This window comes from Lytechinus variegatus, chromosome 6 (genome assembly GCF_018143015.1).
Source record: "Lytechinus variegatus isolate NC3 chromosome 6, Lvar_3.0, whole genome shotgun sequence".
Classification (NCBI taxonomy): domain Eukaryota; kingdom Metazoa; phylum Echinodermata; class Echinoidea; order Temnopleuroida; family Toxopneustidae; genus Lytechinus; species Lytechinus variegatus.
Genome location: NC_054745.1, coordinates 10123807 through 10141733, shown reverse-complemented (window position 1 = coordinate 10141733; position 17927 = coordinate 10123807). Strand labels below are relative to the sequence as shown.

Sequence of the window (17927 nt, the reverse complement as noted above, 5' to 3'; positions counted from 1 at the left end):
TTCATCAACTAAATTATGGTTACTACACAGCAAAAACTGTGGTGTTAACCTGTATAGAGGACCACACCAGTTATTTTACACCGGTGTTTAATAAATTGGTGGTGTTAGTTTTACACCTATAGGTGTTACTACAACACCTATGATTGTTACATTTCACTCTTTGGTGTTATGTTCAATCTCTAGGGTGTTATTTTAACACCTCAGGGTGTGGTCCTATATTAACACCAATTGGTGTCAGCTTTAACACAACAGTTTTACAGTGTATGTTGTTGGTTTATCTATGAGGCTTAATTAAATGATTTTCAGTACACTCTTATTTCTATTTGATGGTTTACCTTCTGTTATCAAACAGAGAACATAAAAGAGCGGCAAGGGGTCGGATTTTACGTATCTAATAATTTAAAAGTCAGAGACTAACAGAGCTAAATAAAATGCCTGATGCTATTGAATGTATTTTTATTCAAATTAAAATGCCTGACAAGCCAAGGAACAAATGGTTGTTGGTGAAATATGCAGGCTCCCAAAAGGTAACACTCAAGCATGGGTGTCGGTCGGTATCTTGGTTGGAGGGATGATTGACACAAATGTTCTTGTGGATGAGGATCTTTCAACATTAACCCCACTAAAATCACAAGTTAGGACATTTGGGAGTGGTTGATATGCATGGTGTTCTTGGAAATTCCTTCATTGTTGCAGTGTACTGTACTTATATATATATTTTTTTTAATTTAATTTGTGTTACAAGTAAGCCTATTCTAAATTCATACGAAAGAAAAAAATGACAAAAATTGTCTGGACCATGTACAAATTGATATGTTTATTGAGCATGATGTATACAACTTCTCTCTTAAATCTAACCGACTCATGTATCTTTTTTTCTTCTTAATGCATGATGATAAAATGCAGATTCGGACGAATTAAGACTAGCACAAATTACAAAGTCATTACGAAAATGTCCCGTTTGATTCTCGACCTCACTTCGGACTGCAAACTGCGGTTTTATATACCGATTCGTATGGGGCGCCAAGTGTCCGCCAGTATATTTCGTCCAAATCAAGTCATTTCGTACACAAAATATGTTTTTATTCAGACGAAAATCATTTCGTCATGACGCTGTTTTATTTTGTATACGAAATTTATTTTTTGTCACATAAAATTAATTTCGTCTCGACGAAATGCACGAAATAAATTTTGTCTAGACAAAATGTAATTACGTCCACAAACTTTATTTGGCGTGCCATACGAAATGAATTTTGATCAAACGAAATGGCGCACCAAATGTCCGATGTTTAATTCCGTCCAATTCACGCCATTCCGTACACAAAATTTGTTTTTGTTCATATGAAAATCATTTTGTCATGACGCTGTTTTATTTCGTATACGAAATTTATTTTTTGTCACATAAAATTAATTTCGTCCGACGAAATCAATTTTCGTTGAGACGAAATGTAATTGCGTCCACAAAATTTATTTCGTATGTACAAAATGAATTTTGATCTAACGAAATGGCGCCCTAAGTGTCCAATGGAAAATTTTGTATGCACACTTTGTTTTTTCACTCAAACGAAAATCATTTCGTCATGATGCAGTGTGATTTCGTATACGAAATTTATTCTGTGTCACCCTTAATCAATTTCGTCCACAAAATTCATTTCGTCCCGATGCAAAATTTATTCTGTCGACGAAATGATTTTGTGTCAAAACACAAAAAAAATTTTCGTCTCCCCTGTCTATTCATTTCGTTCCGATGCGATATCTATTCCGTGGACAAAATGATTTTGTGCCAAAACACAAAAAAATTTCGTCTCCTCTGTCTATTCATTTCGTTCAGATGCGATATCCTGTCGACGAAATGATTTTGTGTCAAAACACAAAAAAATTTTGTCTCTGTCTATTCATTTCGTTCCGTTGCGAAATCATTCCGTCGACGAAATGATTTTGTGTCAAAACACAAAAAAATTTTGTCTCCTCTGTCTGCTATGGGTCGCTGATTGCCAGCGCCTGCAGCTAGCTAGCTAGCTGTACTAAAGCTCCGGTCGGGCCGGTCACGTAGCTGTTGACGAGTTGGTGAACTTGTCTTAGCTTAGATTTCACGTTATTCATGCCTACATGAGCTGCATACAACTGCTCTAATCGCTAGGATGTGGATGGACATTGATTTCGTAAGTTCAGCTTAAAAGTTTTCGACTCAAAAATTACGTTAAAAAAGGGAAATTCGCGAATTCGTTAATCGTTACCAAACTTGCATTTGCAAAAACAATGCTAGTCCCGTGTATTCAAGTTTATGTACTGTTGTCAGTACAGCATGGGGCCGGGGAGGGTGATTTGTCTTTTCTGCACATCTGAAATGGTAATGAATTATACAGGCTGAAGATATTCCGGCCTAGATCTTAATATATAATGTAAAAACGGCATTATTATTGTCGATTGACAGATCACCTAATTAAAGAAACTGATTTCGACTCACCGTACTGCCGTACGCCGGCCGTAGGACAAATGTGACCAAGCCAGCTATTAGAGAGAGGAAGGGAGAGAAATCAAAACTTTGAGAAAGCGGGGAGGATGCGATGGAGTCCATTAATTTATGTACAAGAGTGTGCTCGTCCATTTGTTCATGTACAAATTGATAAAGCTAGAGAACTATTGCCAAGTCCATGCGCCTGCGCACTTCATTTTTTTTAAATCAACGTATGAATTATTCATATTCCATAGCGTTTCCATATGCAGAAAAAATATTCGCTGCCCGGCCAGAGGTAAGACTCCCAGAATGATGCCTCTCTAGAATTGATTTACATCCTGGATAGAAATAATCTTGTAATGGTTTGGGATGAAGAAATCAGTCTAGTGGCGTAGCTAGGATATTTTTCCGGGGGGGGGGGGCACTGGGGATCCTTGCTTTTTCAGTGGCAGGGCCAGGGGGCACCATTTCTTCTGTGTGTGTGTGTCACAAGGGTGGATCCGACTTTCGCCAATAGGGGATGATGGCCCGGGAAGGGGCCCAAAATTATCTGTATTTTCCCTGATCAGTCACTTCTTAGCATTATTCTTATAAAATAACATCAATATGAAATAATCTCATAGGCCCTATATAAAGTGCGAGCCAATATTTTTTTCTTTCTTTTTTTGAATTTCATGTATTTTGTCCTGAAAATTCAACATTCTGGGTACTGTTTGTGATCCTGAACAAGATGCATATGTAACTAGATAATTACTAAAAATGCCAAGCATGAGCAGAATTGTTTTAAGTAAGTGTTCGAGCATTATCGAAAAGGGACCTGTTAAGGACTGTTTACCCTAGAGGACAGTACATATTTCAATAGTGAGAACGCAAAGCGCGAGCTAAAAATTGTTGAGATTCCGACCCGAAAAATGGTCATTCTAAGCATTTTTTGTAATAATAAGTGGGATAGGTATGTGGGTCAATCCACGTCAAATCAACCAATTTTCAGACAATTTGTCACCCGACCCTCTTCGATTTTCTTTAAACTCGCACCAAATGTTGCCCCAAGTGTCTGACGGAAAAATCTGAAATATTTTGCCAGAAGGTCGGTTGCTAAGATACGGCCTCCCATAGCAACCAATGCGCGCACAACAAAATTATTTTAAATAAAATTGCCTATTTTTGATTGACTACTGCAGCAAAGTTTGATTGATTACAGTCTTCATTTTCAGTAAATTGGAAGAACTTTTTGGTCTAAACATGCAGAGTATACTGTAGCGCGGACCTGTCAACCGGATTTCGCACACGAGGTCTCCGAAAATGGCGTTAAGCATCCGTGTCAATGATTTCAGAAGCATGTTTGGAGGCTCATAAATCCAAAACTGAATTAGCTTAGAACCAAATATTATGCACATTAATGTACTTTCAGATACTCGACAGAATTACAAAAAATTGACCCAAGAGTACGTGTCATTTTCCTGTAGGGCGCCCTCAAAGTTGGATTTTTATCAAAAGATGCCAAGTTCAAGGTCACGGATCACCTCCCGTCCCATCGAGGAGGGGGACCAATTTCTGTGTTTTGGTAGACATTTACCCATATTTTCAAGTGTTACTTGAGAAATTTTGCTACCGGAATGTTTAGGGGCTGATTTGCGCATTCCAAAATGGTCGTAAACACCCTAAAATTGATATTGATGACACATACATGCTTTTCAACACTTTTCAAATTGTGATAACTCAAAGATGAAGAGCCCAAAGACATTGATATATTCTGTGGTGGTAGTCTGTGATTAGTATTAAAAGAATATATCTACAGAAATAGTTTTTATTGTTGGCAATGACCTTGAAAACACACCTAAAATTCAATAAAAACAGTAAATATGCTAATTTTCCAGAATCATAATGGCATTCAAATGGTGTTTACATTGACTTTCAAATAGGTGTCATTTCAATACAAAGGGTGAGCTTAAGCCAAAACTTGAAAGACATGTTCAACTTTTGGTCTACTTTGAGCAACATAAAATATTTGATCTCAAAACCATATCATTTGACCTTGAAATTATTCCAAATATAGCCATTTGTTGCTCATAAGTAGCATATTCAAATCGCGCGTGTTCATTGTACTTTGCAACACATTTCAAAATGGATTTTCTCATAGAGAGAATACCTGATCAGGCTGATATTTGCAGTATAAGTAGTTGGTAATGAGTTCTTGGAGGACCTACAGATTAAGTACCTATTCTCTCATGACAATGACCTTGAAAATACAGCTGATAATCGTGAAAATCAATAAATCATACTATTTTCATTAGTAATCAAGTGTTTTTAACCCACTCATGTCTTGATAGAATAGTTACCTAAACTGTAGATTTTCCAAGCACTAATTACAGACTACTAATACTGCAAATATCAGCCTGATCATGTATTCTCTCTATGAGAAAATCCATTTTGAAATAGGTTGCAAAGTACAATGTACACGCACGATTTGAATATGCTACTTATAAAGCAACATATAGCTATATTTAGAATAATTTCAAGGTCAAATGATATGGTCTTGAGTTCAAATATTTTATGTAGCTGAAAGTAGACCAAAAGTGGAACAGGATTTGCAATTATCAGCATGAACTCACAATCCAAGATGGAATAACACACAATGAAAAGTTGATAAAAAACACTTGATTATTTATGAAAATTGTATGATTTATTGATTATTTTCAGCTGTATTTTCAAGGTCATTGTCATGAGAGAATAGATACTTAATCTGTAGATCCTCCAAGAACCCATTACAGACTACTTATACTGCAAATATCAGCCTGATCAGGTATTCTCTCTATGAGAAAATCCATTTTGAAATGTGTTGCAAAGTACAAAGTACACGCGCGATTTGGATGTGCTACATGTACTTATGAAGCAACAAATAGCTATATTTGGAATAATTTCAAGGTCAAATGATATGGTTTTGAGTTCAAATATTTTATGTTGCCCAAAGTAGACCAAAAGTTGAACATGTCTTTCAAGTTTTGGCTTAAGCTCACCCTTTGTATTGAAATGACACCCATTTGAAAGTCAATGTAAACACCATTTGAATGCCATTATGATTCTGGAAAATTAGCAAATTTACTGTTTTTATTGAATTTTAGGTGCGTTTTCAAGGTCCTTGCGAACAATAAAAACTATTTCTGAAGATATATTCTTTTAATACTAATTACATACTATCGTCACAGAAGATATCAATGTCTTTGGGCACTTCATCTTTGAGTTATCACAATTTGAAAATTGTTGAAAAGCATATATTGTCATTAACATCAATTTTAGGGTGTTTACGACCATTTTGAAATGCGCAAATCAGCCCCTAAACATTCCGTTAGCAAAATTTCTCAAGTAACACTTGAAAATATGGGTAAATGTCTATCAAAACACAGAAATTGGTCCCCCTCCTCGATGGGACGGGAGGCGATCCGTGACCTTGAACTTGGCATCTTTTGAAAATATCCAACTTTGACGGCGCCCTACAGGAAAACGACACATACTCTTTGGTCAATTTTTTGTAAATCTGTTGAGTATCTGAAAGTACATTAATGTGCACAATATTTGGTTCTAAGCTAATTTAGTTTTGGATTTATGAGCCTCCAAACATGCTTCTGAAATCATTGACACGGATGCTTAACGCCATTTTCGGTGACCTCGTGTGCAAAATCCGGTTGACAGGTCCGCGCTACAGTATACTCTGCATGTTTAGACCAAAAAGTTCTTCCAATTTACTGAAAATAAAGACTGCTATCAATCAAACTTTGCTGCAGTAGTCAATCAAAAATAGGCAATTTTATTTAAAATAATTTTGTTGTGCGCGCATTGGTTGCTATGGGAGGCCGTATCTTAGCAACCATTTGACCTTGGGGCAAAATATTTCAGATTTTTCCGTCAGACACTTGGGGCAACATTTTGTGCGAGTTTAAAGAAAATCGAAGTGGGTTGGGTGACAAGCATTGGTTGATATGACATGGACTGACCCATGTAACAAATAAACAATGCAAATTAATTTGAGTGTGGCAAACTGATTCTGTTTGGTTCTGCTTGTTACAATTTCTGCATGAGTTGTAATCATGGATGCTCAGGTCAACATGATAAAACACTAGGAGGTGATCAAATGAATTGATTTTTTTTCAAATAGAAATACTATTTTTATATTCACCCCCTTCTATTTTGCCTCTGCTATTATTTTGATTGGATGTATTTCCAGATTCATCACAATAATTGTAAGTTTTATCATAAGTTTACTTTTTGAAAATTATATGCTATTATGTGACTTAGGCTTATGTACCTTCTACTGATAGTATTGATATAATGATATCAATGGATTCAAGTTAATCCTTCTGGGTAAGATTGGAACTATCTCTGTGTTTGGTAGATAAAGATATATGACTAACTTGTCCAGTTGTTGAGAAATGGGCCACTGCTGAGTAGGCCTAGAGTTTTCTCATGAGTAATTGATTTTATGACATGTGTTTACATTTTCTGCAGATTTCCATTCAGCTTTTGGACTGTACCGGTACTGTAACATAGTATGGATGGTCAATATGAAGCAAGCTTCATTGAATTCCTCCAAGAGCTCTGTACTCTTGTCTGATTATTTTGAAGATGCTTGCTTTGACTGGACTGGGCAAACGATTCGTCTTAGACAGGATGCTGCCCCAACCATATTTGATTTCCCGCCTCGTCTTAAGTAGGTACAGTAGATCCATATCATATATGTGTTATAAAGAAATATACCCGGTACTCCATATTATCTCCCTTTGATTTGTAAACGGGTCAATATATGGTTTGACTTGGAACAAATTGCAACAAATGATTTTTCAACTGTTTCTGGCAGTATTTGACCTCAGGAATAAAGTACTAAAAATCTACCAAAATCTACATCTGGGAAAGTACTTATTTTCAAGAGGGTGTCCAAGGTGGCCGCCATTCACTGAAAATGGATATAGTTCTCTCATTATCCACTCTAGAATCCTATTTATGTTCATATTCCATGGTCCAGTGGGTAAACAAATTTATTGATAGAAGTTAGAGTGAATATTAGCACTCCAAGGTACCAGGAAATCCAAGATGGCGCCCAAAATGGCTGCCGTAGGCTAAAAAATCTAATTCATCTATTACTTCAGTGGCTTTAATTCTAAATTCAATTCTGTGCAATGGTTTAAGTATTGAAGTAGTACATCGGGACAAGTTACAAGGACAGTCAGTGGTCTTGTGTGTCCAAAAATCCAAGATATCTTCCAAAAATTGAGTTTAAAATGGCTGTATGATTAAAATGGACATAGCTGATATCATATCTACATGTGAGATGAATTGAATTGAAAAGATTTTATTCGAAATCATTGCACGTTGCAGCCAAAAGGCTGTATTGTGTACAATTTACAGGTATATACATGTATAAATAGCTGATTTAAAAACATCAAAACTTGAAATGATTAAGAAAATATAATGCAACTTAACAAAAGAACAAATAGAAGACTGAAAGATGGTGGTGGTGGAAGAATGCTTATTGACAAACATCGCCACTCAAATTCAAACAATAAAAACGTAGATTTAAGCAAGTAACAAAAGAACTAAAGACAGGAGTGTGTCTGGGGACGAGCGAGCAGTCAAGTTCAATGCACAGCTCCAGCCAGGGAATGCCAATCCTCTACAACACCATTCAACCTGGGCAATGGAATTGGTTATTCAAATCCATCGCTCAGGCGGAACTTAGGGTCAGCTAACCTCACTACATTAATAGGGCCGACAAACAATCTCTTACAAAAAAAAAAAAAAAAAAAATTTACATTTACATTTACATTCATAGCACACTCCTCATTCATCCAAACAACCATAAGCACGTTAAATCAAACAACTGCACCCACCAACCCAGCAGTCACCCCTGACACCTTGCACTCATTAAGCATACAGATAAAAAAAAAAGAAGAACCAAGGGGGGGGGGTGAGTGGTCGCCCGTCCCAAGAAACCGTCCTGCTCAATTCTGAGAACGCTTACTTAAAATTTGGAGAATGACGCAGTTTGTAAAATAACACATCTTCCACCACATAAGAAATCTTAATAAAAATGAGTAAAATGTTGGCATAAAAAACAGTTTCCCTTTAGTTGTTACAATGTGAAATACATGCATTAAAATCATGACTAATAAAATCCTGTAAACCTATTCAATTGTGTTTGAGTTTAAAAAGTTCTAAAAATTGTAAAATTTTCATCTGAAGCTTGTGAGCTAATAATAATAACAAATTAGTATTAGGCGCGAATATGATTTTGTTGTCTAGATCATGGTTTCAATGGTCAAATAATACATTGGGACAACACTCAGTGGTCAGGTATGTTCAAAAATCCAAGGAGTAAGAAATGCTGTTGCTACTTAAAAAAAACCCAATGTCATAGTTTGTTCAATATCCGGAATATGATTTTTGTGCCTATACCATTGTTAAATGGGTTATCCCTGTCTAGGCGGGGGGGGGGGGTCTCGGAGGCCCCTCCCCCTCAACAAATCGCGCAATATTTTCGCTGTGCAAAATTTTTTGACCGTGCCGCTCGCTGACTTTTTACTTTCAAGTCTTGCGCAACTTTTGAGACCAACTTTAAGTCACCCGGGTACGTGGTTCCGAAATTACGTAACATTTTGTAAGTGCATGTCGGACCAAAAATTGCTCAAAAACGTGATTTCGTGTACAAAGTCAATGCAAATTGTGTTTTCAAGCAAAATTCATAAATGTATGATTATTTTTAGTTTTGCTGGTCTAAATGTATTTATTTTCTGCTTTTTATGATCACAGAAGAGTCCCCAATAAATTTCATTGAAAAAACAATGAAAAACGAAAGGTCAAAAAGAAAAATACATAAGAAATTGCAAAAAACAATAAAATACATAAGAAAATTATTTGATATCGCAATTTTTGTCTCACCTGCGAAGCAAAGTGAGACTATAGGCGCCGCTTTTCCGACGGCGGCGGCGGCGTCAACATCAAATCTTAACCTGAGGTTAAGTTTTTGAAATGACGTCATAACTTAGAAAGTATATGGACCTAGTTCATGAAACTTGGCCATAAGGTTGATCAAGTATTACTGAACATCCTATTAGAGTTTCATGTCACATGACCAAGGTCAAAGGTCATTTAGGGTCAATGAACTTAGACCATGTTGGAGGATTCAACATCGAAATCTTAACCTGAGGTTAAGTTTTTGAAATGTCATCATAACTTAGAAAATATATATACCTAGTTCATGACACTTGGACATAAGGTTAATCAAGTATCACTGAACATCCTGCATGAGTTTCACGTCACATGACCAAGGTCAAAGGTCATTTAGGGTCAATGAACTTTGGCCGAATTGGGGATATCTGTTGAATTCCCATCATAACTTTGAAAGTTTATGGATCTGATTCATGAAACTTAGACATAATAGTAATCAAGCATCACTGAAAGTTTTGAGCAAGTTTCAGGTCTCATGATTAAGGTCAAAGGTCATTTAGGGTCAATGAACTTTGGCCGAATCGGGGGTATCTGTTGAATTACCATCATAACTTTAAAAGTTTATTGGTCTAGTTCATTAAACTTGGACATTAGAGTAATCAAGTATCACTGAACATCCTGTTCGAGTTTCAGGTCACATGATCAAGGTCAAAGGTCATGTAAGGTCACTCAACTTTGGCCATGTTGGGGTTTTTTGTTGAATAACCATCATATCTCTGTAAGTTTATTGGTCTAGTTCATAAAAAGTGGACATAAGAGTAACCATGTATCACTGAACATCTTGTGCGAGTTAGAGTAGTATTCAAAGTCAGCACTGCTGCTATATTGAACCGCGTGATGCAGGTGAGACGGCCAGAGGCATTCCACTTGTTTCCATGTACACTTGCTAAGAACACCACAAAGAGTTTCTATACCAAAAATTAGTAAATTTGGAGCTTTATTTAAGGAGTTAGAGGAAAAAGTATGATTTCGCATACTAATTACGCATAAATTAGCATTATCGCTTAATAGCGATTCGGATGAAATAAATTACTAGACAATCTAGTAGATTATGTCACTGAGGGGGCCACTTCCATTCACGAGAGGATACCATGCACGACCATGGGGTCTCGAAAAGCACCCTAAACATGTAATTTCCATATTCTGAAAATGCACCCCTTAACAAGTATTGGCGTGTGAAACCCTACTCTTAACAAGTATTGGAAACAAAACGATACTCTTGGCAAATATTCCCTGAAATGAACCCCTAAACAAGTACAGGAATGTCTTATTGTTACAGGTCCTTCGGTCTTCGGCTTTACTTCTACACCTCGCGCAAATCGGACTCTAAACACGAAGTGTTGGAGCAAAAAGGATATCCTTTATAAAACAAATTAATTTTGTTTTATCATCCCCGCAAATTCGACCCTAAACACGTAAATTTCCTAGCGAAATAGATACCCTTTTTTCATTATTTTTGTGTTTTTGACACCCTTATCACGTTACGTACGTAACGTGCCCTATCGTGAAAAAGACATCCTTTTTACGTGTTTTTTTTGGTCGTGCATGGTATCCACTCGTCAATGTAAGTGCCCCCCCCCCCCGGGATTATGTCCCAGGCAACCCCGCGTGCCAATTTTCGGCGCGATCGCACGGTCCACGGCCGAGATCATGGCCCCCCCGGCCATATGAACTCCCAAAATACCCCGGCCTAGATAGGGTTAAACATAAACAATACATAAGAATATGTTACAAGGATGATGGATGGACAATTATGTCTTTAACTCCATGGTGGCCTTAAAGATAATATTAGCCGCTGGCATTTACAAATGGACATAGGTCATGTAATATCCTCCAAGGTTTTATGTCTTTACCATGGTATTAAAAGTCAGAAAATTAGGTACAAGGACAGTCTGTGGTCATCCAGTATGTCGAAAATCTGAGATGACTTCCAAAAATCAGAGTCTAAAATGACTACTGTTACTTTAAAAAAAGGACATAGTTTATTTAAATCCACCAAGGAGATATGATTTCGGTGTCCACACTAAAGTTTCATGTTTAAAATTATGCGTTTAGACTGGTCACATTGATATGCAGTTGTCCAGTTTGCATAAAAAATCTAAGATGGTTTTCAAAAAAGACATCTAAAACGACTCATATCTCTCAATGGTCAGAGTTGTACATAATCTATCTATAAGAAATAATGTTGGTGTCTAAATTTGGTATAAAGGGTCAAATAATATATTTGGACAAGTAACAAGGATGGTAAATATTTCATTTTTGTCTCACCTGCATAACAGAGTGAGACTAAAGGCGCCGCTATTCCGACGGCAGCGGCGACGGCGTCAACATCAAATCTTAACCTAAGGTTAAATTTTTGAAATGACATCATAACTTAGAAAATATATGGACCTAGTTCATTAAACTTGGACATAAGGTTAATCAAGTATCACCAAACATCCTGCACGAGTTTCACGTCACATGACCAAGGTCAAAGGTCATTTAGGGTCAATGAACTTTGGCCGATTTGGGGGCATCTGTTGAATTACAATCAAAACTTTAAAAGTTTTTGGATCTGATACATGAAAAGTGGACATAATAGTGATCAAGTATCACTGAACATCCTGTGCAAGTTTCAGGTCACATGATCAAGGTCAAAGGTCATTTAGGATCATTGAACTTTGGCCAAATTGGGGGTATTTGTTGAATTACCATCATAACTTTGAAAGTATGTTTGTCTAGTTCATAAAACTTGGACATAAGAGTAATCAAGTATCACTGAACATCCTGTGCGCATTTTAGGTCACATGACCAAGGTCAAAGGTCAATGAACCTTGGCCATAATGGGGGTATCTGTTGAATTACCATCATAACTTTGAAAGTTTATGGATCTGACTTTTGAAACTTGGACATAAGAGTAATCCAGTATATCACTGAATATCCTGTGCAAGTTTCAGGTCACATGTTCAAGGTCAAAGGTCATGTGAGGTCAATGAACTTTGGACACGTTGGGGGTATTTGTTGAATTACCATCCTATCTCTAAGTGTATTGGTCTAGTTCATAAAACGTGGAAATAATAGTGACCAAGTATCACTGAACATCTTGTGCGAGTTATAGTAGTTTTCAAAGTCGGCACTGCTTCTATATAGAATCGCGTGATGCAGTTGAGACCGCCAAAGGCATTCCATTTGTTTCAAAACTCATGGTGGATTCTAAGCTTTCATCAAAATGGGTATGTTTACCAACTCATGAAACAACTTATCCCCATGCATATAAGTGCAGGCACCAAGATTATTTCTCACAGGTGGATATTGTATGAACTATGAGCAGGGCCGTCGCCAGGGGGGGGGTGCGGAGGGTGCGAACGCACCCCCCTTCAGAACCCCCCCCCCCCAAAAAAAGAAAAAGACACACAGACACCGAAACTGCATTGAGGAACAATAGGCATGTTGACCAGTATGTACTTTCTATATCCATTCGGGCCGGCGGGCTATATAACTGCATGAAATTGAGTTAATACGTTGTTTTTGTGTTTTTGTTTTTTTTCATAAAAAGCACCCCCCCCTAGAAAAAAGCTGGTGACGGCCCTGATGAGCATCAACACCAGTGTGTTGGCTCAGTTAGTAGAGCGCCTATTTCACAACTGGGAGGTCGGGGGTTCAAGCTACCCTGTTTGGCGTTCAACGATTAAAGGGATAGTGGCTGCCGGGCCCATGATCAATTGGGCAAAGCAAATTTTCTGAGTATTTCATTTCATGTCTATTTTGAACAATAAATTATGGATTTTAATTTTTTCATCTAGAACCCATTTTTGAAGCCAACTTTTAGAAGGAAAGTACATGTAGATAACTGCATTCATGGTAACCAGTCCCAAAGTATTTTCAACCCTTAAAACCCTAGCGTAGACACGAATATAATACACTCAAGGTGTATTTGTAATGTTCTTTATTCATTTTTAAGTAACAACAGTCATTTAATACCCCTATTTAAAAGCCATCTTCTTTTTTTGGACATACCTGACACCTTACTGTCCTTTCATCTTAACGCAATGCACGAATTGACCCTTAAAATTCTAGTGTAGACGGCAAAATCATACCTCCGAGGTGTAATTCTAATAAACTATTTATACTTTTAAGTAAAAACAGTCAATTTACACCACTTTTTTTTTTAAAGTCGTCTTGGATTTTAACATACAGACAACTGACTGGTCTTGTAACTAACCCTGGTGTATTACTTGACCCTTTAAACCATAGTTTAGACACCAAACTCATATTCCCCAGACAGATATTGAACAAACTATGTCCTTTTCTTTTAAAAAAAGGTAACATCAGACATTTTGCACTCCATTTTTAGAAGCCATCTTGGAATTTTGAACATACTAGACCAATGAGTGTCATTGTAACTTGTCCTATATAATTTGACCCTTGAAACCATAGTTTAGACACCAAAATCATACATCACCGGTGGATATAAAATGAGCTATGTCACATTTAAGTATCAGCAGCCACTTTAGAATCAATTTTTAGAAGCCATATTGGATTTTTGGTCATACCAGACCAGATTATGTTCTTATAACTTGTCCTAATGTATTATTTTGAACCTTGAAATCAGACACTAAAATCGCATCTCCCAGGCCGATATGAATGTCTGCTTTAAGTAACAACAGTCAATTTAGAATAATTTTTTTAAGCCAATTTAGATTTTTTGACAACCCAGGCCACAAAATGTACTTGTAACTTGCCCTAATGTATTAATTGACCCTTGAAACCAGTGGTTTAGACAAAATCACATATCCCAGGCCAAAATGAAATGAGCTATGTCCGCTTTAAATATCAGCAGCCTTTTTTGTAGGATCGGTTTTTGGAAGCCATCTTCTATTTTTGGACATACCAGACCACTGACTGTCCTTGTAACTTATCCTATTACTTTATTTGACCATTGAAACCAGTGGTTTAGACATCACAGTCACAACTCCCAGGGCAAAATGAAATGAGCTATGTCTGCTTTCAGTAATAGTAGCAGTTTCAGAATTAATTTTTGGAATCCATCTCAGATTTTTGCACATTACAGACCACTGACTTTCCTTGTATCTTGTCCCAATGTATTATTTGACCCATCTAACCATGTTATAGACACAGAAAAATCATATTTCTAGATATTGAGCAAACTGTCGTTTTTGTCTCACCTGCATAGCAGAGTGAGACTGTAGGCGCCGCTTTTCCGACGGCGGCGGCGGCATCTATATCAAATCTTAACCTGAGGTTAAGTTTTTGAAATGGCATCATAACTTAGAAAGTATATAGACCTAGTTCATGAAACTTGGCCATAAGGTTGATCAAGTATTACTGAACATCCTATTAGAATTTCATGTCACATGACCAAGGTCAAAGGTCATTTAGGGTCAATGAACTTAGACCATGTGGAGGAATCAACATCAAAATCTTAACCTGAGGTTAAGTTTTTGAAATGTCATCATAACTTAGGAAATATATGGACCTAGATCATTAAACTTGGACATAAGGTTAATCAAGTATCGCCAAACATCCTGCATGAGTTTCACGTCACATGACCAAGGTCAAAGGTCATTTAAGGTCAATGAACTTTGGCCGAGTTGGGGGCATCTGTTGAATTACAATCAAAACTTTAAAAGTTTTTGGATCTGATACATGAAACGTGGACATAATAGTAATTAAGTATCACTCAACATCCTGTGCAAGTTTCAGGTTACATGATCAAGGTCAAATGTCATTTAGGGTCAATAAACTTTGGCCGAATTAGGGGTATTTGTTGAATTACCATCATAACTTTGAAAGTATGTTGGTCTAGTTCATAAAACTTGGACATAAGAGTAATCAAGTATCACTGAACATCCTGTGCGCATTTTAGGTCACATTAACAAGGTCAAAGGTCAATGAACTTTGGCCATAATGGGGGTATCTGTTGAATTACCATCATAACTTTGCAAGTTTATTGATCTGACTTTTGAAACTTGGACATAAGAGTAATCAAGTATCACTGAATATCCTGTGCAAGTTTCAGGTCACATGATCAAGGTCAAAGGTCATGTTAGGTCAGTGAATTTTGGCAACCTTGGGGTATTTGTTGAATTACCATCCTATCTCTGTAAGTGTATTGGTCTAGTTCATAAAATGTGGAAATAAGAGTAACCAAGTATCACTGAACTTCTTGTGCGAGTTAAGTAGTTTTCAAAGTCAGCACTGCTGCTATGTTGAATCGCGTGATGCAGGTGAGACGGCTAGAGGCATTCCACTTGTTTTAAAGTAGCAACAGCAATATTTATAATCCATTTTTGGAAGTCATCTTGGAATTTTGAACCGACTGTCCTTGTAACTTATCCCAATGTCTTATTTGACCATTGGAAACCTGGTCTAGAAACCAAAATCATTATGTCCCAGGTGGATATGAAAGAACTATGTCCAATTTATTTTTCAACAGCCATTTTAAACTCCATTTTGGGAAGCCATCGATCATCTTTGGATTTTGGACACCATCTTGGATTTTTGGACACACCAGACCTTGTAACTTGTTCCAATGTACTACTTCACCCTTAAAACCATTGAATAAGAACCAAATAAAAGCAAATTAGATGAATTGTGGATTTTTAACCTATGGTAGCCATTTTGGGCGCCATCTTGGATTTGCCAATCACATTGGAAGGATTACATGTATGATTCACTCTAGCCTGTATCAACAATTTTGTTTACCCCATAGACCATGAAAATCGAACTAAATGGGATTCTATGGTGGATACTGAGTGACGGCCATCTTGGACGCCATCTTGAAAATAACCACCTTCCCTTTTGTTTGATATCTTTTTTTCTTAAATGTTTCTTTTTTCTAATTTGTCTCGTACAGAAATGACCCAAACCAAGGAATTCCTGGAAAGAATTTCGATTTTGCAAACACCCTCCCAGATACTGCAAAGACACCTGTACCAAAGTCTTCAGCACCTTCATTTCTCGAGGACCACTACTACTCAATACCAGAAAGTCCAAGAGGAGTAAAGTGGAAGTTAACACCAATAATGGACTGTTATTAAAAACTTGGAGAAGAGGCCGAAGACCACACAGAAATCCTGTAGTGTAGATCACATGTACTTGCTGTTAAGTTTGGACAAACATAATTTGCAAAACTTTACAACAAATAATTTACACTGTGTGCATTCTGATTATTTGAAATAGTTTATCACTGGGCATGTAACAAAAGTGAATTCATTAAATAGGAATGTGTTGCGAATGATGTCTTACAGTATATTCATTCTGACTTAGAATGGCAGAAGATAAAAAAGTTTGTGAAAAGAAGGAATGATGGCAAGCTGACTGAAGAATAGAACAGGATAGAGCAAGGTGACAATTAAGAATGAGCTGTTGATATAGAAAAAAAAGATGAATTAAGAATGACGGTAATATAGAAAGAGCCATAATTACCATAATTTTTTTTAAGGATTTGGACAATAAGGAAGAATCTGGGGTTTTGCCTCGCCGGCATAGCAGAGTGAGACTATAGGCGTCGCTTTTCCAATGACGGCGGAGTCGTCAACATTAAAATCTTTACCAAAGTTAGAGTTTTGAAATCATAAATCATCATAACGTAGAAAATATATAGACTTAGCACATGAAACTCGGACATACATGTAAAGGTAATCAAGTCTTACTGAACATCCTGCCTGAGTGTCAGGTCACATGACCAAGGTCAAAGGTCATTTAGGGTCAATGAACTTGGACTATGTTGGGGGAATCAATATCAAAATCTTAACCAAGGTTAAGTATTTGAAATATCATAACTTCTAGAGTGTATGGACCTAGTTCATGAAACTTGGACATAAGGGTGATAGTGTATAACTGAAGATCCTGCCTGAATTTCAGGTCACTTGACCAAGGTCAAAGGTCACTTTGGTCAACGAACTTTGACCATGTTGGCGTACTTGAGGAATTGTCATAACTGTCATTTTAGAGATCTAGTTCATGTAACTTAGACTAAGATCAATTAAGTATCCCTGAACATCTTGTGCAAGTTTCATATAACATGATCTAGGTCAAAGGTCATGTAGGGACAATGAACTTTGATAATGTGGAGGGGGGGGGGTATTGGTGGAATTGTCATAACTTTAAAGTTTATAGATCTAGTTCATGGGACATTAGAGTAACCATGTATTCCTGAATATTTTGTGCTTGTTTCTGGACACATGACCAAAATCAAAGGTCATTTAGGGTCAATGAAATTTGCTGTGTTGGGTATATTTGTTGAATTTGCATTTTAACTTAGAAAGTGTATGGATCTACACATGTAGTTCATGAAACATAGACATAAGGTAATCAAGTATAAATAATTGTTTTGCACATGTCTTAGGTCATATGATCATGGTCAAAAATCATCTTGGGTCAATGGACATAGTATTCTTTTGTGAATAATTATGTACTAGCTGTTTTCAAAGTCAGTACTACTGCTATATCGAATCGCGTAATGCAG

At 36.8% G+C, this 17927-nt stretch overlaps 1 long non-coding RNA gene across 1 annotated transcript; it reads left to right on the top strand.

Annotated features, from left to right (window-relative positions):
• Positions 1–1542: 1542 nt before the first annotated feature.
• On the top strand, positions 1543–16685 carry LOC121416983. The gene is made up of 3 exons (XR_005970284.1): positions 1543–2162; positions 6962–7163; positions 16314–16685. It is a non-coding gene; the product is annotated as an uncharacterized LOC121416983 (long non-coding RNA).
• The last annotated feature ends 1242 nt before the right edge of the window (positions 16686–17927 follow it).